Below are 24,562 nucleotides of genomic sequence, written 5' to 3' on the forward strand. Positions count from 1 at the left end.
TGTACAGATTTTAAATCTGATTCTATAAGTACCATTGGCCAGGTAGTTAGGCATCCCTGCTTAAAATGTAAGCATGTTTCCATTTGGGACATTTCTTTACAGATGGAGAGACAAATGGAAATGAATATACAACTTATCAAAATATATGGGATACAATGAACTCAGAAGAAAGTTTACATTTATCTCAGATCTTTGGTATTAAAAATCAGAAATATAACAAATAAATAGCTTAATTATTCACTGAAGCCTTAGAAGAACAAGAAGAAATCAAACCCCAAATTAGTGAATAAAAGAAAAAATAAGGTTAGGGAAAAAATTAATGAAATAGAAACAAAAATTTAAAAAAATGAACTGAAGAGTTGATTCTTAAGAAAATTAAACAAGATTAGCAACCACTTAGCCAAACTAACCAAAAGAAATAGAGAAAAGACAAAAATTAATCAGATTAGATCTACAAAAAGAAACATTACAACATATGCCAGTTAAATCCCTAAGATCATAAGGTCATACTTTAAAATTTTATTCCAATAAATGGGAAATCCTAAAACAAATAGATAAATTTCTAAATGCACATGAACTACCAATGTTTAACAAATGAAAGATAAAAGAGATCTATCACAATGAGATTTAAGCAGAAAAAAAACAGAAGAAAAGTGGTACATAACAACAAAAACCAAGGAGATCTAAAGAATCATAGTGACATCTTCTATAATACTTTAGTCCACCGAATTGGAAAATTTAAAAGAAATAGATAATTTCCTTGAGAGGTGCCACTTACCTAAGTTAAGATGAGATCAAACAACAGACATACAAGCTCCTGTGAAACAGAAAAAAAATTAAACTCTGCCAAACAAAAAATACCAGGGACAGATGGTTTTAGCACAGAGCTACGCCAGACTTTTGAAGAAGAGTTAATGTCAATATTCCTTAAACTTCCCACAAAATAGAAACAAAAGGAACATTGTTCAGTATGTTTTATGAGGACACAGTTACACTGATACACAAACTACTTAAAGACCTAACAAACAAAGAGAATTACAGACCAATTTCCCTTATAAACATACATGAAAAAGTTCTTAATAAAAATTTGGAAAACAGAATTCAAGAACACATAATAAATCTTATTAACCATCCAGAGGTTCATGAATTGTTCAATATACATAAATTGATTGATAAATGCAATCCATCATAGAAACAAACTGAAAGACAAAAATCACATGATCAACTAATTAGATGCATAAAAGACCTTTGACAAAATACAATACCCCTCCTTGATAAAAGTCTTGGGGAGTTTATGGATACAAGGAACATACCTCAACTTAATAAAGGCTATTTACAAGCCCACAGACAACATCAACTTAAATTGAAAGAAACTCAGAGCAATTTTACTAACTGCAGGAATGGAAACACATGAACTATGAACCAATGGCTGAGGGGCCCCCAACTGGATCAGGCCCTCTGAATGGGTGAGACAGTTAATTGGCTTGATCTGTTTGGAAGGCATCCAGGCAGTAGGACTGGGTCCTGTGCTCATTGCATGAGTTGGCTGTTTGAAACCTGGGGCTTATGCAGGGTCGCTTTCTCGGCCTGGGAGGAGGGGACTAGACCTGCCTGGACTGAGGTTGATCTCAGTCCTCGGGGGAGGCTTTGCCCTGGAGGAGGTGGGAATGGGGAGGTGAGCTGGGGGGAGGAAGAGAAGGGCAGGAGGGGGGAGAACAAGGGAATCCATGGCTTATATGTAGAAGTGAATTGTATTGTAAAATAAAATAAAAAATAAATAAAGAGGTGCAAACACCAAAAAAAAAAAAAAAAAAAAAAAAGATTGTCCACTCTTTCAATCCCTATTGAAAATAGTACTCTCTGAACTGAAAACCATTAGAACAGGTACCAAGGTAAACAACTAATAAATCTGAATTCAGGAAACTGAGAAACTTCTACATGGAAAAGGTCATTATGATTCAGACAATCATAGCACCTTGCAGAATGGGAAAATATTTTTAACCAAGTACAAATCCAATAGTGTAATTAGCACCCAAAATATATAAAGAGCTCAAAAATGGATAGCAAGGAAACAAACAACCCCATTAAAAATGGGATATAGATTTAAAAAGAGAATTCTCAAAAGAGGAAACTCAAATGACTGAGAAACAGCTAAATAAATGTTCAACCTCCTTAGTCACTAGGTAACTACAAATCAAAACTACTTTCAGATTTCATCTAACCCATCAGAATGACTAAGATCAATAAAATAAATGACATCTCATGTTGGCAAGGATGAAGAGTAGTAAGAACACTCATCCATTTATGCTAGAATGCAAACTTGTTCAGATACTGTGTAAATCAATGTGATGATTCCTTAAGAAGATGATAATCAATTTACCCCAAGATTCAGCTATACCACTCTTGAGCATATACCCAAAAGATACTTCACCCTACCATGGAAACATTGCTCAACCATGTTGATTGCTTCTTTATTCAAAGTAGCCAGAAATTGGAAACACCATAGATAGCCCTCAAGAGAAAAATGGATAAAGAAATGTGGTGTCATGCTTAGGGTAACTTTCACTTTACTAAGAGTTACAATTTATTCAATGTTTCTCCCTGTTATATAGCTATTTCTTCCAATTACAACATTCTCTCCTGGATGGAGAGGGGAGCTCGTAAGACTCAAGCTAACAAAACTTACTTTCCTTGGGAAATGCAGAAAGCTTTAAGACTGTAAGGCTGTCATTAGGTGGGGTGGGGGTTAAGGGGGACATGGACAAGAGAGGAACATAAGGGACACAGAAGCAACTCTCTTCTGTAGAACTCCTACCACAGAGAGTTCTAGTGATACTAGTATCAATGATCCTTATCTATGCTACAGTATGCTTTGGTGATGTAATTGCTTCTGAAATTAATCCTCCCTCATCTGTGCTTTTGTAAGCAATACAAACAATCCATTGCTCCACCAATTTTATTTATTTATTTATTTATTTATTTATTTATTTATTTATTTATTTATTTTACATCCCAACCACTGTTTCCCCTCCCTCCTATCCTCCAAGTCCCCCCACCCACCTCCAATATTAACCACTATCACCACCCTGCACCCATCCACTCTTCCATTTCTATTTGAAAAAGGGCAGGCCTCCCATAGATATCAACAAAACATGATATATCAAGTTGCAGCAAGACTAAGCACCTTGCCTTATTTCTTGATCCATTCAGACAGCCTATGTCATTTGACTACAGGATTTAGTCCATTGGTATTTAAAGTTATCATTATAATTAGTGTGTTAATTGTGGTTCATACATTGTTGGGTTTGTGTGTGTGTTGTTGTTGTTTGCATTCCCAGAGAATTTTTGTGTTCAATAACTATGGCTTTGTATTTCTTTATACAGTCTCTCTGTTATACTCATTCCTCTCTTCACCTCTAAATAATTCTTCCTGTATTTTCTTTACATTTGGTATGTTGTATATAGTTTTTGGACAGTATTGCTGGGCAGATTTGTCTAGGATGGACTTTCCTACAAACCTCCATTCAAAAATCAGCCTCTTAATAGAACTATACAAAACATAACATTAATTCACTCAAGTAATGAGAAGATATTTTTAAATTAAATAGACTGAGGAGTATTAACACTCCCCCTTTTCTCTATAATTTTTTAAACTAAATCTCAAACTTAGTTAGAAAAAAACCACACTTCTCCATTTAAACAGTTCCATTTTTAACACAAAACCAGTTCCATAAGCAGTTCATAAGTCATCACCATTGATAGAATTTATATGTGTATGTAAATTCAAACTGTCCCATTGCAATGAAATCACTCCTGTCCATTTCATTTAAGTCCTAAAAGTTCAAAAGAATAAAGTCTGGTACCAGGTCTAAAAGTTTCTCAGAGTGCTCAAAATTAGGGCCTAGCTTGTCAGCTGCCCTTAGGTCTTTGTATAGCAAACAGCTCCAAATATGAGGAGTCCCATATCCAAAACTTTTTTTCAGTTCAAGCAAGCCTCTCTGAAACTTTTGCTTTCAGCTACCACTGTGCTTTGCAGTCTGTAGTCTTTCATAACCAGGCCATTCCTGAACCCATGTCTCCTGAGGCTAGAGAGCTCTCAGTCACCTCGTGCCACACTTCAGCTGCTATGAGCTGAGCTGTGGCTTTCCCACAGCAACCCTGGCTCTGGGAAGAAATCCAGCTGCTAGGAACTGTAGCTTTTTTTGGGGGCCCCCTTACCTGCTTCATCGATGATCCAGTGTTCAGCACCTGGAAGTCCTCTGTATGCTCTCCTGTTGCACTGCCAAATGTCGCCTTAGGGCAACTCCATGGATCCAGCCACACCTTGCTGCTGGGAGCTCAGTTGTGTCTCAGCAGTTCCTGTAGAGTCCCAGTCTGGCTATTCAGCCTGGAGCATTCAGCAGTTTCTGCAGAGCCCTGGTCTGGCTGTTCAGCCTGCAGCTCTCACCTGCACAGTTTCCTGGGGTCCAGTGTGTCTCAGATGCTCACCAGCACTGACACCACTTCTCTGCTCCTGGAAGCAGTCTGGTCCACAGTCTCCTCTCGTCTCCATAGTCTCTGCTGCTCACCTTTGCTGGCTGATCACCTATCCTGCAGTGTGGCATCTCTGCTGGGCTTTCCAAGCAGCTGCCTGCGATTCACCTCTCTCACTGCACCGTGTCTCCATTCCGCTTCTCAGCACAGCTTTTTCATGGCAGAAAGCTTGCAGACCCACACTGCTAGTGCTGACTCTGCTTTTGCTGGCTCTTGGCGTCTGCTGCTTGGAAAGCTATGACACTCCAAGGGTCTCAGCCGTAAAAGTTCTGCTGCTATTTTCTGAAGCTGGCAGTCTCTGAAGCTGCTTCTTGTTGTTATTGGTGGCTTTCAGAACTGCCATGTTTGCCATCTGCTATGGACTCTGTTTTCTGTGTCCCAGGTTCCTTCCCCATATAATCCTTCTATTGAATCTTCACTGTGTCCCTAGACATAAAGCCTATATCCTTATGCCTAAAGCTTATGCTACCCTAAACTATATTTCTCAAACTAAATTTATGACTTATTTTACTATAGGTATTTATATTTCTTATTTAAACTTACATTCTATAGGACTACTTTATAAACCTTAACATCTAGAAAAGATCTCTTAACTATTATCACTTTACATATCACCTATCTTTTAGAAAAGATTTTAGAAGCACTATTTATCAAACTTATATTCAAGAGAAAACTATAGAACTATTAGAAAGACTCTCTTAACAAGACAGGAAATATGCAAATCATATCTAAAGTTCAGAGTTTATAGTCAGCTTTGATATCATTCTGAAAATTCTTGAGAGTTTGAAACAAGAGCCTAATTTGGCAGTGGTTCTCTCAACCCTGGGATTTAGTGAGTTCTGTTGCTAAACAGTACTTTATGAATTCCAGATCTTTTGTAAAAACTCTATTAAGAACTATCTCAGTTTACAGCAAACTCAAAAAGGAAGAAAAGAGATGAGGAGAAAAACCTCCTAAGGAACATTCTGTTTCTGAATTGCTCAGCTAGCAACTGCACAACAGTCAATTTACCATCAGGAGAAGATAATTGTTTAAATTTCAGTGGGGTTCTGGACCTGCATCATTCAGCAGGGCCCCCTGCTAGACTATTTGTCTTGAAAGCTTAATGTATTTCTAAGTGACTTCACTGCCCTTATAGGTAGTTCTTTGTACAATATAGTGTCATTGTTAAAGCTGTAATCCTTGGGGTAAAGCTATTTTTTCCCAGTCATCTTTCCTGCCAGGTTCTCTAAGCTGTTCCAGAACTGGCAGAGAAGTAACCAGCAGTATATGGCTTCTTAGCTAGGGACTGTCATTTTTCCCAAGCTTCACAGCTCCCCTGTACCACAATTCAGACAAATGCCATTGACTTCACTCAGTTGTTGCAGAAGCCTCTCCTCAGGGCAAGGATGAAATTACCATATTGAACTGCCATAAATCTCTTAGCAAAAACTTCTTGTGCAGCTATTAGACAATATAAAGCACTTTTTCAAAGGAGACTGTATATCAGATCTGCTGCTGGTCAAATGCAGCACAGCTCTGAGCCCATTCGTTTTAGTATTTTTTGGAGCTGACATTCCTCTATTCCACACTCGTTAGTTCTCAGGAGGTAAGATTAAGCTTTCTAACATTGCTTTGAAAAGAAACTTTACTTTTAGCTGAAAAACCCAGAATATTCTGGTAGTACTACCATTCTTAGCTGAAAACTACATTTCCCAGAAAGCCTTTCTCTAGAGTGTCATGCTATTACTACATTTCTAAGCTACTTTTTTGAAACTACATTTTCCATCATGCCTTTCAAGTATGACAGCAAACTTCCAGTTCCCTATATTGGATTCATTCATGGTTTCACTTTTGCAACAGGAGATTTTTTTTTTCTTCTCTAAGCTTGCTTTAAGATGCCTGCACCACAATTAGGGTGTTTGGCCATCCCATCACCCCCATCCAACTACTGAGGGATCTGGATGCAGAGATCCATGGCTAGGCCCCCGGGTGGATCTCTGGGAGTCCAATTAGCGAGAATGAGGAGGGTTTATATGAGCGAGAATTGTTGAGACCAAGGTTGGATAAAGCACAGACAAATAGCCAAACAAATGGAAACACATGAACTATGAACCAATGGCTGAGGGGTCCCCAACTGGATCAGGCACTCTGAATGGGTGAGACAGTTGATTGGCTTGATCTGTTTGGGAGGCATCCAGGCAGTGGGACTGGGTCCTGTGCTCATTGCATGAGTTGGCTGTTTGAAACCTGGGGCCTATGCAGGATCGCTTGGCTCGGCCTGGGAGGAGGGGACTGGACCTACCTGGACTGAGTCTACCAGGTTGATCTCAGTCCTCGGGGGAGGCTTTGCCCTGGAGGAGGTGGGAATGGGGGGTGGGCTGGGGAGAAGGTGAGGGGGACCGGAGGGGGGAGAACAGGGGAATATGTGGCTGATATGTAGAACTGAATTGTATTGCAAAATAAAAAAAAAAAATTAAAAAAAAAAAGAATTTAGTCAAAAAAAAAAAAAAAAGATGCCTGCACCACAGCTTACCAGGTTTACCTCTCCAATTAGATCTTTCAACTAACCCAGTCCCCAAGTGGGTTGCATCCGTTTGCCTGCATATATTCACACAGGTACTTTTGTGCCTGAAGCAAAATTCCCTTCGGGCTTGCCCTTCCATGGTACCAGGTCAATGAGGGAAACCGAAAGTAACACTGTTTCACAGCCCTTTCAGAGAGACTTTTTCCATGATAGATCTTTGTCTCATCCCCACTTGTCTCCTACCCCCAGATGCAGAGCCTCAGATGTCTCAGGCTGTGGCTCTGTTCCTCTGCTAACTGCTTCTAGAAGTAGGAGCTTCTCTTCCTGAATCAGCCTCAGACACTAGCAGCTTTCCCCAGGTCCTACACCTTTCTGCCTTGGCTCCACACTCGAGGAAGCTGTTGACAACTGCAGGAACCCTAGTATCCTCAGAATGCACTCAAACTCAGAGGTTCTTGCTAATTGCTTTTCAGGTGTTGGTTGGAAGTGGAGATACAATGTTAACAGAGAGTGTTTGCATCAATTCAGGTTATCTTTGTGCTAGGGCGATTATGAGCAACCTTTTCGTTCTGATAGACATCCACCCAGAAACAAAGCCCTGATGCCTCAGGCTCTGCTTTTACTGCTTTTTACCATGCCAGCAGTTTCCTGCCCCATTTGGCTCTTTGTGGCTCTCGGCCAGCACTTTCCCACGGCTATGGCTAGGTTCTAGCTGCAGGGGCATTTCTGGCTACAGTCCGAAGTAACTGCTGTTTTTCCTGGCTTGAGAGAAAGACAGAACTTAGCAGAGAGGTTTTGCCCTGACCCAAGAGGTTTGTTGTTTTTTTTCTTAGAGCAAATCGCAGGGGATGTCCTGTACTAATATCTCCAGGTGATTCTTATTTTTGCACTTACAGAAAGAGAATCTGAGAGAGGAAGTTCTGAAAAGCTTTTAGTTTTAGAGAGAGAGGTTACCAAGTTTTCCCCAAGAAAGCTTCCAGTTTTTGAGAGAGAAAGACCAATTTTCCCCAAAACTTCTGTTCTCGAAACTTTGGCTTCAATGGCCAAACTAATTCTGATAGTACAGTGTTTCCAGACAATGGTAGTGCCAGCAGAGTGAAAAGTTTTATTTCACCTATACCAGAGAAAATTATTTCCCCTGCTGCTCGGGACCAAAAGCTTCCCACAGGAATCTTTTTCTCCCTGTTATGCTCTTCTTTGATAGATGTTTTTCTTCAGTTTTTTCGTCCCTAACCCCATAGCTAGAAAATTAAAGACATAGTTCCTCCATTTAGTTGCTTATCTTATTCTACTTTAAGTTTTACTTTAACTGTATTCCTAATACAATATTTCTATATACTACCTTACTCTAAATTCCTTCCTACACTATTTTCCTATATCCTACTTTCCTTAATTCTTATAGATAGACGTTTAAGAGAGAGAGAAACCTAGATAGAGAGAAGTCTACACTGCAGCCTTGCAGCATTTCACCACCTAGCCTACATACCCAAGAATAAAATATCATTGCCTTCATTTTTCAACTCCTCATCAGCATGCCTACACTCGCAACACCCCCTCATTCCTTTTCCCAAGTTCCTGGGTTCTCTTTTTTTTTTCTTTTTTTTGTCCCTGTCTTTGTCTTTGTCTTTGTCTTTGTCTTTGTCTTTGTCCCTGTTCAGTGGTGCCATCTGTGGGAGACCAGCTCCTACATTTATTTACCCTAGGGACTCTTGAGAAATGAGAGATAAGAGACTTGGATAGAAATAAAGAGGGGAGAGAAACAGAGAGAAATGCAAGATAGCCTCAGGTGGACCTGGATCCTTATCCAGAACTTTATTCCAAAGGGCTATTTATAACAATGCCAAGGGGAGAGGCAAAGGACCTCCCCCTTGCTAGATACAGCCAAGTGTAGACCCTTACAAATACCTGGTACTCAGGCTTGTGGTCCAATCAACCTCTTATGCAGTCCTCCTAGGTAAAGCCACTAGGAAACCTAGATGGCTCCAACATTGCATACGGCCTTAAAGGAGAAGCTAGAGAATATATGTATAGAATGAAGATAGGGGCTCCATCTATGCAGCCATGGGTAATCCAGCAACCCTTATGCATGGAGATCTTCCAGTGAGGCTATTTTAAGGTCAACTATATCTTCTTCATAACCCTTCGCTCATTGCTCTCGAAGTAAGCTAATAAATTCATTGGCTTCCCTTGGGGAATTTTAACAAATCTTATCTCTATTTGTTATGTGAACCTTAGGAGAAATGGCAGATGTACAGTTAGGCTACTTTATGGTAACCTATGCTCCTGAATTTAACGTCACTGTCATTGCTCAGTAAGTAAGCCTAGTAAACTAATAGAGTCTACATTTTCCAGAATGGTATATTGGTTTATTGTTGGAAATTTGGGAAGAAAAATAGATGTTATCTATTTCTTTCCTAGGGAAGGAATTTTAACAATAACAACCAATTATTAAAGGGATTAGTATAGCATAATCTTCATAAAAGCTAAATTGAATTGTGAACATTTTGGTTTTGTTGGAATAAAGAAATAAACCAATTAATTAAATGACTTGAGAACATTAAAATACATTTATGTATAGGTACAAATTTGGTATGTTAAAACATTAACAAAGTGATAAAAAATTTAACGATTATATATAAGACTTTTTATTGAAAAATTCATGCAATGCTTTCTAGTCACAATTTACCCTCCTTCAACTCCTTCCAAATCCTTCCCACCTTCCCACACACCCAACTCCATGCCTTTTCTTTCTTTCTCATTAAAAAACACAAAACAGGCAAACAAACAAAGAAACCAGGATTTTAAAAAAATCAAAAATGAAGAAGAAACATACATACAAGGAAAAAAGCACAAAATCAGAAACCATAAAAAACAAACAAAAGAGCCGGGCGGTGGTGGCGCACGCCTTTAATCCCAGCACTTGGGAGGCAGAGCCAGGCGGATCTCTGTGAGTTCGAGGCCAGCCTGGGCTACCAAGTGAGTTCCAGGAAAAGGCGCAAAGCTACACAGAGAAACCCTGTCTCGAAAAAAAAAAAAAAGAAAAGAAAAAGAAAAAAAAAAAACAAACAAAAGAACAGTAAGACAAAACATACACAATAAAGCAATGGTCTACAAAAATGCCATTGACTATGTTTGTGTTGGCCATTGACTGCTTGGCATAGGGCCTACCCTTAGGAATGGTTAATAAACCCTGTGAGACTTCACTGGAAAAGAATAATTACTCCATACCATGTTTGTCCTTCTGAGTCTGGGTTACCTCACTCAGGATGATTTTTTTTTCTAGTTCCATCCATTTGCCTGCAAACCTCATGATGTCATTGTTTTTCTCTGCTGAGTAGTACTCCATTGTGTATATGCACTACATTTTCTTTATCCATTCTTCAGTTGAGGGACATCTAGGTTGTTTCCAGGTTCTTGCTATTACAAATAATGCTGCTATGAACATGGTTGAGCATGTGTCCTTGTGGTACAATTGAACATTCCTTGGGTATATGCCCAAGAGTGGTACAGCTGGGTCTTGAGGAAGATTGATTCCCAATTTTCTAAGAAACTGCCATACTGATTTCCAAAGTGGCTGTACAAGTATGCATTCCCACCAACAGTGTAGGGGTGTTCCCCTTGCTCCACATCCTCCCCAACATAAGGTATCTTCAGTGTTTTTGATCTTACCCTTTCTGACAGGTATGGTATCTCAGGGTCATTTTGATTTTCATTTCCCTGATGACTAAGGATGTTGAGCAATTCCTTAAATGACTTTTGGCCATTTGAGATTCTTCTGTTGAGAATACTCTGTTTAGCTCTGTAGCCCATTTTTTAATTCGACTGTTAGGTATTTTGATGTCTAGTTTCTTGAGTTCTTTATATATTCTGGATATCAGTCCTCTGTAAGATGTGGGGTTGGTGAAGATAAGAAGCAATTGTAACGATATCTTCTGGAATGACAGAAACCTTCCACACATAAACTTACCAGCATCTTTGGTTGCCTGCAAAAGATCAAATCAGGTTGAATTCTATCATGAAGTGGGGGAGAGACTCATGAGTCCCACCCTGGCTGAAGAGCTATTGACAGTTTATGATTTCCAGAAGTGGAAGTGTCAGTTTTCTTTGTGTGTGTGGCCCCTTAATAGGTCAACTACTCTCTAGTGGATGGTCCCACACTCATAAGTATATGGACAGCACAAATGTTCTCAGTGATTTATATTTGTATGTTCAAAAAGAAGAAGACACAAAGTTGGGAGGGAGTATAGAAGTGGGTATGGATCTGAAAAGACTTGGGAAAGAGTCCAGATAAATATTATCTAAATATACTGTATGCATGTGTAAAGTTCTCAAATAATTAATGAAATTTTTTTAAAAAAAAAGAATGGTTATTTGTATACTTCAAAAACAAACATGGGTATATTAAATAGTCAATTGACCAAAAAGAATAATTATTCTTTTGCAAATGGCTGTCAGTTGCAGAGAGCTTCTTGGTTAGGGGTAGAAGCTTTTGTGTACTTTTTCCTCTCACCACTAGGAACCCATCCAGCTTGAACCTGTGCAGGCCCTGTGTGTGCTGCCCCAGTCTTTGTGAGTCTAATGTGTATCAGTCCTGTTTTCCTTGGAAGACACTCTTTGGAGTCATCCATCCCCTCCTGCAATCTTTATGCCTCCTCTTTTTCATAGCTCACTAAACCCTAAGAGGAGGGATTTGATGAAGACTCCCTTTAAGATTGAATGCTATAAAATTTCTCACTCTCTGCATATTGTCCAGTTGGGGGTCTCTGTATTAGTTCTCTACTATTAGAGGAAACTTCTCTGATGATGGCTGAGTAAAGCACTGATTTATGGATATAGCAAAATGCCATAGGAGTCATTTCATTTCTGTGTTCCTTTAGTAGAAAATTAATATGTGGTTTTCCCCTAGGGTCATGGATTATCTAGTCTCAGGTTCTGGGCCTCCTGAACAGTGACAGGCATGGGTTCCTTATCATGGAGAAGGCTTAAATATGATCGAGTAATGGTTGGTTATTCCCACAACATTGTGTCACTATTTTACTGGCATATCAGCACTCCTGTAAATTGCAGGGTTTAAGGGTGGATTGATGGCTACCTCCCTCCTCTGGTTGGGTACAGAGTAATTTCCAGTACCATGAACACCAGTGATTAGAAGTAGAGGCTCTAGTTAGGCACCAGCTTGACTTCCTAGTTTTCAAGAATATATGTAAGTGTTAGTTTCAGAAACAGGGCCTTACCATCAGGTGGGGGGTAGTAACTAATAGCTATGGCAATAACCTGAGATGTTTGGAGTTTCATTAGTACCCATTTGGGAGAGGATTCAACAAGATATAAGCCATTCCTGAAATTGTAGGTTTCTCATGGTGAAAAGATATGTAGCATTGTCTCTCCCATTATTTGGTGATACTGTTTGTGTGTCCTTCATGTGTGTATATATTTTAGGAAGCTTCTACAGTAGTAGGTTTCCATATCACCACTCAGTTGGCCATTAATGTTAGTTTTCCCTTCCCATATTTGCTCCCTTACACTTCTGTTATTCCCCTCCCCCATTTAATGCTCCTCCTCCAGTCTCTCTCCTGTCTCTCCACAACTGCATATTCTATTTCCCCTCTCTTGATAAATATTCCCCTCCCCCACTCCTTACCTGATACCTAATCTCTAGTTATACAGATTGTAGCACATCTATAAAAGGTTTAAAAGCTAATATCTACATAAAGAGAAAAGTATACAATACCTAAATTTATGGATCTGGATTAACTCACTCAGGATGATTTTTCCTAGCTCTCTCCATTTACTTGCCAAATTTCTTAGTTAAATTTTTTAACTATTAGGATTAATTTAATATTATTCCACTGTATAAATTTACCACATTTACATTATCTATTCATCAGTTGATGAACATTGGGGCTGTTTTAAATTTCTGGCTATTATGAATACAGCAGCAATGAACATAGGTGAGTAAATATACCTGTAGCAGGATGTAGAGACCTTTGGCTATATACCTAAAGTGGCATATGTATGTCTATTCCTAGCTTCCTGAGGAAATTCCACACTTAAATTGCTTAGTTTCTGTAAAAGTTTGCACTCCAATCAGCAATGAGTACATGTTCACCTTTCCCCACATCTTTGCTAGTATGAGCTGTCATTTGTTTTATTGATTTTGGCCATTCTTATTGGTGTAAGATGAAATGTCAAAGTGCTTTTGATTGGCATTTCCCTAATGTTGTTCCCTTGCAATTCCCTTTCAGTATCCTTTCTTTTATCTGTATGTTTACTGTTTAGGAAATAACACATAATTTTCTGGTCCAGTCTATATGATGTCCTGCATGCTTCTTGAATCTTGGTGGGCATCTTCTTCTTTAGGTTGGGAAAATTTTCTTCTATAATTTCATTAAAAGGTTTTCTGTGGGTTTCTTCTGAGTTAGTATCCTTCCTCTATCCCTATTATTCATAGATTTGGCATTTATAGTCTTCAAAACTTCCTAAATGTTTTGTTCCTTGAGTTTTTAGAGTTAATGTTTTCTTTGACTGAATTGTCCACTTATTCAACCTTGTCTTCAATGCCTAAGATCTCTTCCATTTTCATTTATTTCACCTTGTCTGTCTTCATGCCAATATTCTCTCTTCCATGTCTTGTTGTGAGTTGCTTAGGCTAACTTAAAAGATTTTTGTTCTACTTTCTATGCTCTTCATTTCCAGTTTTATTTCAGTTTGGAGTTTCTTTAGTGTTACCCAGAGAATTAAAGGTATGATGGGAGGATCAGATTCTGCAAGTACGTTACAGTAGGGCAACAAATATGTCTGAAAAGACAGTGATAAGAGGGGGAAAGGAACCTGGGTGAGTACCAAGAGTTGGAATCTCTACTGAATTGACATGGGATACGAGGAACCTGCAAGCAGACTATTTCAAGGCTGATGGCCAAGGAGCAGAGATTGTAAAGGAGAAAAGAAGAATCAAAATCACCTACCTGCATTCTAGCCTAATGTGACCTCTGGGGGCTCCCAGGTACATAGTGTTTCTAGGTTTTCACCATCTAATTCTTCAGACTATTGATTTTTAAGATATAAACTATGATGCTATGAATTGTATTGGAATTTAAATAATGGCTCGTTTTCATTTCTAATCTGATTAGTTTTGGTCTTCTCTATTTTAATTTGGTTAACTGGCTTATCTTTCCAAAAACCAAAATCTTTTCATTCAATATTTGTTTTGTTTTCATTTCTATATTTATTTCTGCCATGACCTTAGTTACTTCTATAACCAATATTCATTTTAAATTTAATTATGTTTGTCTAATTACTAAAGGTTCATCACTAAGTCACTAATGTTAGATCTCTTTAACTTTGTAATGTAGGCACTTAGAAATGTTTCTCTATCATGACTGCCATCATTGTGTCTCGTAAGTTTTGTATGTTATGTCATCATTTTAATTCAATTCTATGTGTTTTTTGTTTTCTCTTCTCATTTCCTCAGTGATCCATTCATTGTGCAATAGCATATTGTTTAATCCCCAAGATATTGTATGTTTTCATTAGTTTATCTTAACATTTTTTAATTAATTAATTATTTTTTTTATTTTACAATTAATTTAATTTTACATATCAGCCACGGATTCCCCCATCCTTCCTCCTCCCACCCTCCAGCACTCCCACCCCCTCCAAGGCAAGGTCTCTCCTGGGGAGTCAACCCAGACTGGCAGACTCAGTTGAGGCAGGTCCAGTCCCCTCCTCCCTACACCAAGGCTAAGCAAAGTGTCCCAGCATAGGCCCCAGGCTCCAAAAAGCCAGCTCATGCACCAAGGACAGGTCCCGGTCCCACTGCCTGGGGGCCTCCCAAACAGTTCAAGCCAATCAACTGTCTGACCCATCCAGAGGGTCCAGCCCAGTTCCATGGGGGCTCCCCAGCTACTGGCTCACAGTTCATGTGTTTCCACTAGTTTGGCTATTTGTCCCAGTGCTTTTTCCAATCATGGTCTCAATATCTCTTGTTCATATAATTCCTTCTCTCTCTCGTTGATGCTGATTGGACACCTGGAGCTCCATCTGGGGCCCGGCTGGGGATCTCTGTATCTGCTTCCTTCAGTCACTGGATAAGAGTTCTGTTGTCGCTTCTCAGCCTTTTGGCTAAGATCAAGTGTAGTATCTGTTCTTATCAGTTTAACTTACCATTGATTTGTAGTTGTATGCCACTATGGGGTGAGAGAATGCAGGGAGTTACTTCAGTTTTCCCATACTTAAGATTTTCCCTATGTCCTAGTATTTGATGAATTTTAGATTGAATATCTTGAACTCCTGAAAAGGACAAGAATTCTGTAGTTTTGTGTTGTGGAATATTATTTCAACTGGGCAAAGATGTGTTACATTTGTTTATGCTGCAGAATAATACTTTAGTTATATAAAGGTATATTACATTTTTATGCTGCATTTGTTTAATGATGTAAGAATATGTTTAATTATGTAAAGATGTGTTGCATTTGTTTCACCTTTCTTGACAAAGATACCTGATTTATCTAAATAAAAAGCTGAATGCCCAGTAGCTAGGCAGGAAAAGGATAGGCAGGGCTATCAGGCAGAGAGAATAAATAGAAGGAGAAATCTGATCTTAGGGGAGGAATGAGAGAAAATAAAAGGAGAGGAGAGAATGAGGGAGATGCCTGGGGCTAGAAGCCAGGCAGCCTCCAGACACAAGAAGCAGTGAAAGTAAGATACACAAAGGAATAAGGGAAAAAGGCCCTGAGTCAAAAAGTAGATGAAGAGGAACTGGTTAATTTAAGTTAAAAGAGCTAGCCAGAAACAAGCCTAAGCTAGGCCAAGCATTCAAATTAATAATAAGTCTCTCTCTCATGATTTGGCAGCTGGTTGGTGGCCTAAAAGAAAAGACCTGGTATACTTTGGTGATAAGATCTTCTATATTTGTATTTACTTATTTTATGATGTCATTTACTATCATTGATTCTGTTTATTTTTTATCTAGGTCACCCGTTCTAGGTATCAGTGCAGAATTGAAATTATCTACTATTAAGTGTTAAAGCTATTGAGTGGATTAGTTCCTAGTAGTATTTGTGTAGAATGAGTGCACTAGTGTTTGGTGTGTTTATTAGAGATCTCTAAAGGATCATAACTGATACAAATAATATATATTCCTATATATGGCATTTATTAGACTATCTTACACAATATTGTCTAAGTAGTGCAAACCTGGCTGTCTCAAAATGGAGAGAGTGAAAATCCAGAAGTTGTTCAGTCCATGAGCTTGGAAGTCTCACCATCCCCAGACTTATGCTGAAGTTCTGGAGGATTCCTGTAGAACTGACAGTCTTCAGTCTATGTTGTAAGCATGAAGACTGTTCTAATACCAGTGAATAAGTACAGCTACAATAGTATTGATGTACTCACCCGCAAACATGAAGGCAGACAGACAAAAAGCAGTCTAGGCTGCTTCCCACAGTTGGGATAGGTATTCCCTCTTCAGATAATCTGACCAAGAAAATCCCTCCAAATTGCCAAAAGACTTACATTTCAAGATTAGGTTTGGTAGTTAACTCATTATCAACCTGACATCCTAAAGCATCTATTTATATCATACATGATTACCAAGTAGAAATAATAACAAGGTAATTATCCCACCTAACATGAAATAACTGTCCCATGTGCAATGTGTACATTATGTAGTTTTAGAACAGGTGGATAATAATTGTGAGGAATGCATGTCAGCTCCTTTCCTGTTGCTGTAATAAATTACTATGACAAAGACAACTTACTGAAAGAAGAATTTATTTAAGGTTATGGTTTCAGGGTGATAAAAATCCGTCATAGTGGGACATCATAGTAGAAGTGTCAGGGATGGCAGCAGAAGCTATAAGCTAATAGAGACATTTTTTAAATTCTGGTGCAAGTAGAGAGCAGATTGGAACTTGGACAAGATTTTATACTCTCAAAGCATTCATAAACAGTGCCATCAATGTGGGGGAAAGCATTTAAATGCCTTTTATGGATGATATTCTAATTCAAATAATTACATTAACTCCCTGGCCTTCATAGGCTCATAATGCAAAATTTATTTAATCCAACATTAAAAGTCTTCATAATCTTTCATAAATTACAATACTGTTTCAAAGTCTGAAGTCTCTTTTGATATTCAAGGGACCCTTTTATTACTTCTTTTCTTTTTAAGATTAAAACATAATTACATTATTTCTCCCTTCCCTTTCCTCCCTTCTTGAGCTTTGTAAAATTTATGGCCACTTTTTCATTAACTGTTGCACACATATATGTATATGTGTACACATATATATTCCTAAATACATAAATGTAGCCTGTTAAGTTTGTATAATGTTACTTGTATATATACTTTCAGGACTGACCTGAATGAATAACTAGATGTTATGCTCATCCCTACTTGGAAAAGACTATTTCTCCTGATTTCAGTATTCCTTGGTTACCTGTAGTTCTTTGCATACAGTTGAAGTTTTGTGGCCTTTCCTCCTCTACATTAACATGTCTATTGTTGTTGTCCATGTGCAGCTCATGTTTAAGCAATCATGTTGGTGAGACTAACCTACAATCCTACCCAGCTATGATACCTATGAACCATAACAATGACCAGCATATCATAAAGCTAAAGGTATAGTAGAAGCACACATACGTTGGTGATAACCAACAGGTCTCTAATTACACTTAACATCCACTAAACAAGAGGAAAATCATAAGTTAAATTGGAAACATAGCCAATGAGCCAGAGCTAGTGAAATCATGGATTTTGAAGGAGAACCTACAACCACCACTTTACTAAACTAGCACAATACCTAAGTACATTCTAAGTATTTGTCATTATACCCACAGATAAGTGTAGTCCTCACCCCTCACCAAAGAAACTTCTCTTTGCAACAGAGACACACATGTCTCAAGAATATAAATCATATGATGATTTCAATAGAATAAAAAGAAAGACCTTTGACAAAAATATCCCATCCCTTCATGATAAATCCCTGGAAAGTGTAGCTAAAAGTTTTCTCTGGTCCTGCCCATCCCCGCAGACCCCGCAGCCACTTATAAAATACTCACTCAGAGGCTTATATTAATTAAAACTGCTCAGCCATTAACTCTGGCATACTACTGACTAGCTCTTACATTTAAACTCAGCCCATTTCTGTTAATCTATGTGTCACCACGTTTTCTGTGGCTTTACCTGTGTGCCATTACATACTGCTCCATGGATGGTGTGCTGGCATCTCCTGACTCAGCGTGCCTTTCCCAGAATTTTCTTTGTCTGCTTATCCTGCCTATACTTCTTGCCTGGCTACTGTCCAATAAGCACTTTATTTATCAACAAATCAGCAACACATTCACAGCATATAGTGCGATATCCACAGCAGGAAAGGCTGTGGATGGAGAGAACATATCTTAATAAAGGCTATATATGACAAACCTATAGCCATTTCATTTGAATTGTTTCAAGTTTTTTTTCCATTTAAGATAATATGTTTCTGTTGGTTTCTTTTATGTAATTTTTATTATGTGGAATTATATTCCTTCTCATCTTACATTTTCCAGGACTTTGATCATGAAGACAGGTTGGATTTGGTCAAAGGCTTTTCATAATCTATTGAGGTGAGCATGGGATTTGTGTGTCTTTCACATGTTGAACAACAGCATAAAGCTAGCTTGGTCATGATGGATAATCTTTTTGATGCAATGCTGTATTCTGTATATTGAGAATTTTTGAGTCCATGTTTACTAGGAATTCTGGCCTCTGGTTTTCGTTTTTGTTGTTGTGCTTTTGTATTATAGTGATACTGGCTTTAGAGGAGTTTAAGATTGCTCCTTCTGCTTCTATTTTTTGAATTTTTATTATTTAAAACATGTTTTTAATTTAAATGTATTTTGATCAAAGTTCTCCTCCCTCATGTCCTTCCAGATTCTTTCTGCCTCCTTACTCACCCAACTTTAAATTATTTCTCAAAAAAATGAAACAAAAAGCTAACACAATAACAAATTTCCTGCTGCCATGAATACAAGCCTCCAGCACCACAGGGCTTGAAGGGAGCCTACAGAGTCAGCAGACCTGGACTTTTTTATTTGAGGGAGTAAAACTTAATTTTCTGAGACTGGCAAGTAGGAGGGGCCTAAACTTAACTCTCTGGAGCCAGGGAGAGAGAGAAAACATACACACACACTTAGGATCTTTCTTCATTTTCTGTCTCAGTTCTGTCTCTATCTTCCTTTACAGATTATATATGCCAAAAAAATCTTTCAGGCAATAGAAAAACTACAATGTGGTTACATTCTATTTTTCGAGTAAATGGTTTGAATGTTTGAAATAGTTCATTTCAAGTAATGAATAGATGCAGAAAACATGTCTCCCATTTCCCTTACATGATTTAAAAAGTTATTCCAAGAACCCACATATATTCACATCTAATTAACTTGTTATAGATTAACAGAGTGTGAGCAAGCAAGCAGGTATTTTTCTCAGTTAGTTCCTTTACTGGCAGACTGCATATTGCAGTTACAAAGAAAGAATCAATCACTTTATTACTTATCTTGAAAGGTAATCTTATAAGGAATCTTAAAAAAAATCACAAACCTAAGCTTTGATATATGAAAAACAATCAGTCCACTCTACTTTAAATCTTTAGGGAGCATATCTGCTCATCAACAGTATTTTTTTTACTTGGGTACTCTGGGAGAGCAGCAAGAAAATTCTCTTAACCTCTCAGTCATCTCTACAACCTTGATAATTTAATGGACCAGGTAATACTTTTGAAAAATCCAATGTGTGAATTAATAGTAAATTATAAAGGAAAAAGAGACAATTATCAATGTAAACACATGGAGAGGCATTGTAAAGAAGCTTGTTTATCCAGTACCTCCTACTGACTGTTGATACAATAATATCACCTCCAACACAACAAGAAGGGGATACTCACTAGGAAACATAATTATAAAACACTTCTCGATGTGTTTTTGTTATTTTTTAATGCTGTCACTATCAGTTCTGTCTAGTTAGTTTATAGTAGTGATAAATGTCATTCTAGGAATGAAATAGCACTGTATATGCATGTATGTGTGTTCCTACATTGTTTGCTCCTCTTTGATTGAATGCCTCCATCAAATTGCTCTCCTCAGAGCTCAGGAAACCCTGCAGAAGAAGAGACAGGAAGAATGTAAGTCTCAGAAGGGAAGAAGTAAACCAAGAAAAGAAGTGTAAAGGAATCCAGGGCCCAAGGAGATGCATCAGTTGGTAAATTATCTGCTGCACAAAACTAAGTTCAGATCTTTTGTACCCAAGTAAAAAGCCAGGTATGACAATAAGCTTCTGTAACCTCAGTGCTAGGGGAGGCAGAGAGAGGCAGGTCCCCAACTCAGTGGCCAGTCAGTCTAGTCAAATCATTGAGCTCTGGACTCAGGAAGAATTCCCATTTCAAACCATAAGACAGTAAGATAAACCAACAGAAGTAAAAGAGATCAGGAGAAGGCACAACAATCAAAGACAACTCATTCATATACTCAGGAGTCACATAAAAATACTGAACTGGAAGCCATAAAATATACACAGAGGATCTGATACAGACCCATGCTGGCCCTATGCATGCTGCTTTAGTATCTGTGAGTTCGTATGAGCTTTGTTCATGTTGATTTAGAGGATCTTGGTTTCTTGGTGTCCTCCATCCCTCTTGCAAAAACAGCTGTGAAGTAAAGGATTTGATGGACATATTCCATTTAGGGCTGAGTGTTCCAATGTCTCTCATTCTCTGTGTAATGTCTGGATCCCATACCCACATATGGACAGTACTGACTGGCCCCAGTGATTTATGAAAATAGGGCATAAAGTTGGGATGGAGCATAGGATAGTCTAGAAGAGTTAGAGGGGGAGTACAGAGTTGATATCTTCAAGGTAGTATCATGAGATTACATATATACATTTTATGAAAATGCATGGTAATGGGGATATATCATAACGATTATGTACCAGAAGTTTACAAGAAACAGCCAATTCATTCAAAAGGCAATAACTCCAACACATCTTGGATGATGGCTTAGTCCTCCACCAGAATCCTTGGTTCTGATAGGTTGATCTTTTGAACACTAGCTGTCAGTACTCCCATGGCCTTTTGCTACCAGTAGCTCTCAATAGAAAACTTTAGTTCCTTAGTTGATATTAACATTGTTTTATGAGACAGGTTCTGTCACTGGCCTGGAACTTATCATGTAGGCTAGGTTGGGTGGCCAGTGAGCCCCAAGAGTCAAGGAATCCATTTGTCTGTACCTCCAATGCACTGAGATTATGACTGGCTTTTTATTTATTTATTTATTTTGTTTGTTGGTTGGGTTGGTTGGTTTATTTATTTATTTATTTATTTATTATTAAGTGTGAGTTTTGTAGTCTTTGTTGGCCAATACATAAAGCAGGAATGCTGAATGTCAAGAGCAGAGTGGACTCTTGGCAAAGGTTATATGAGATGACATCTGATTGCTCCAGCTACTTGTAAGATAGGAAAAGTCAGAACAGGAAGTGTGTGTATGAGATCATGTTAATGGCTTACAATCACAGACCTAAGCAATACCAGACTAGTCTGGCCAGGCTGTTTCAATTTTGGGTATGACTTCCATCCAAATGACATATTCCCACAGGGATATTTGAATTTACAGACATCTCTCCATAATTAAGTGAAACTGGACTTAAAAATGACAAGCAATAGCAGCTGAGTGTAGCACATTGATAATATCATGACAATTACCTCTTCCTTGGGGAATAAGCAGCCAACTTAGATCTCTTACTTATCTGACAGATTAAAGCTGACTGATGAATCCAGCTAAATTTCAGGGCATGTAGAAACTCTTGTAAATTACATAACTTGTAGTGTTTAAGTACATAAAGCCACAAATTGTAGACTTAAGACATAAATATGTTCTGATGGGATTACTTTATATATGAGAAAAATGATATTTAGATAAAGTTTACAGAAATATTTGAAGGCTAATGAAAGGCTAAAATTTATGGGTTTTTTTTCTTTTCTACAGTTGGTTTATATTTCCCAGCACTACATAAAAATAAGTTTTAAATTATTTATATTATGGAATATTTTGATCAAATCAAAAAATAATTGAATATGTATCTGCTTTCAGAGAAATCAAATGCATATATATGTATATATACACACATATATATTCATATATATATATACACATCCATATATATGCAACTAAGGCTACTTAAAGAACTAGAGAATCCTACTTTCTGGTATGATGCCATTCGAACTATGTAATATGTCATTATAGGCTGGCATCCATGGTCTCTTAGTGTCTGCATTACATCTGTCCAGGTCCTTCTGGCTTTCAAAGTCTCCATTGAAAAATCAGATGTTATTCTGATGGGTTTGCCTTTATAAGTCACTTGGCCTTTTTCCTTTGCTGCTCTTAATATTCTTTTTTTATTCCGCACATTTAGTTGTTTAATTATTACGTGACGAGGGGACTTTTTTGGAGGGTCTAGTCTGTTTGGTGTTCTATAGGCTTCTTGTATGTTCACAGGCATTTCCTTCTTTAAGTTGGGAAAGTTTTCTTCTATAATCTTGTTGAATATATTTTCTGTGCCTTTGAGTTGGTATTCTTCTCCCTCCTCTATCCCTATTATTCGTAGGTTTGGTCTTTTCATGGTGTCCCAAATTTCTTGGACATTTTGGGTCATGACTTTGTTGGCTTAAATGTTTTCTTTGACTGATGAATCCATTTCCTCTATTGTATCCTCTACACCAGAGATCCTCTCTTCCATCTCTTATATTCTGTTGGTTATGCTTGCATCTGTGTTTCCTGTTCATTTACTCAGATTTTCTATTTCCAACATTTCCTCTGTTTGTGTCTTCTTCATTGTTTCTAATTCCCTTTCCAGGTCTTGAACTGTTTTCCTCACTTGTTTAATTGCTTTTTTATGATGTTCTTTAAGAGATTTATTGATTTCTTCCAATTTTTTGTCTTTTCCTCTCTTTATAGATTTCTTCCAATTTTTGTTTGTCTTTTTCTCAATTTCTTTATTGATTTCTTCCACTTTTTTGTTTGTCTTTTCCTCAATTTCAATTTTCTTGGAAGGCCCCTAGCATCTTCGTGATGCTATTCTTAAGGTTGATTTCTTCTACTTCTTCTACCTTATGATGTTCAGGTCTTGCTGTTGTAGGAAGGCTAGGTTCTGGTGATGCTGTATTGCTCTTTATGTTGTTGCATGTACTTCTGCCTTGATGTCTGCCCATCTCCTCCTCTAATGGGTATAAGGGGTGCCTGTGTCTGAGCAAGTTGCTGTTGGTGCACTCTGTGCTTGTTGTGTCTATGTCTCAGGGGTCCCATCTGGGTCCTATCTTAGCTCTTGGTCGAATTGGAGCAGGCAGATTCTGTCTCAGGGAGCTTCTCTTGAGTCAACCCAAGCTAGCTGATTCTGTGACTCACTGATTCGCTCTTGGTCTTATCAGGGCTCTTGGTCCAGTCAGAGCTGACAGATTCTGTGTTTCAGGAAGCTCTCTTGGTCCAATGAGAGGTGGCAGATTCTACTTCTCAGAAAGCCACTCTTGGTCTAATGAGGGCTGGTAGATTCCTTGTCTCCTGAGTTTACTCTTGGTCCAATGACAGCTCTTAATCCAATGAGAGCTCTCTCTAGGCCGGATGAGAGCTCTAGGCCCGATCAGAGCTGGAGGTTGGTTTCCAAGCCTCAGGAAGTGGCTGGGGTCTTGGACAGATGGGTATGGAGGCAGGGCGTGTAGATTGCAGGGTCCGCTAGGGGGTCTTGGTGAAGGGGGGGGCCTTCCCGCAGGAGCCCTGCCTGCTGGCCGGCAACTGGGGCCAAGTTGGGTTGGTGTTCCTTGGGGAATGGCTGAGGCCCAGGGATGAGTCCTATGGGCAGGACTCACTGGGTATGAACAGAGTCACTCACCTCCAGGTCCCATGAGAGCTGGGGGTCCTTTTTGAAGATTATAATTACATCATTTCTCCTTTCCCTTTCCTTCCTCCAAACCCTCCCATATACCACTTGTTGAATGATTTGATTTCATTCAAATCATTGGCATCTAACATATAGCTATTTTAAAAGAATGCATAAAACATAAAAATACATTGTGGCTGATATGTAAAATTAAATTAAATTATAAAATAAAATTTAAAAAAAGAAATATATTGAACGGTAACTAGAATTTCCCTTGAGTAGAGAAAGAGCCATAAGATTTTAGTGAACTATTTTTCTTTTCTTCCTTTTTTCATTTCTAATATTAAGAACCTCTGAGAGACTGTGATAATGTGAAGCAATTTGTGTAATTATGAGCTCTGGGCATTCTATCTCCAAAGTCATAAAAGAGTCAATAATTACCCCAGGCTGTCAACCTTGTGATTTGAAGGCTCGAGTACAGTGGGGACACTGCCATGTATTCTCCTCTGGTGGCTGACTAAATCAGGGGGGTTTCATTATATATTTTTATCAAGCCTAAGAAATGAGCCAGAGCCTTACATGGGAATAAGACAAAGAAGTTACTTTGTATTTTGGTC

At 38.3% G+C, this 24,562-nt stretch overlaps 1 pseudogene; it reads left to right on the plus strand.

Annotated features, from left to right (window-relative positions):
- Nucleotides 1-15,140: 15,140 nt before the first annotated feature.
- On the plus strand, nucleotides 15,141-15,309 carry LOC131915788 (U2 spliceosomal RNA; annotated as a pseudogene).
- The last annotated feature ends 9,253 nt before the right edge of the window (nucleotides 15,310-24,562 follow it).

This window comes from Peromyscus eremicus, chromosome 7 (assembly GCF_949786415.1).
Source record: "Peromyscus eremicus chromosome 7, PerEre_H2_v1, whole genome shotgun sequence".
In the NCBI taxonomy this organism is placed as follows: Eukaryota; Metazoa; Chordata; class Mammalia; order Rodentia; family Cricetidae; genus Peromyscus; species Peromyscus eremicus.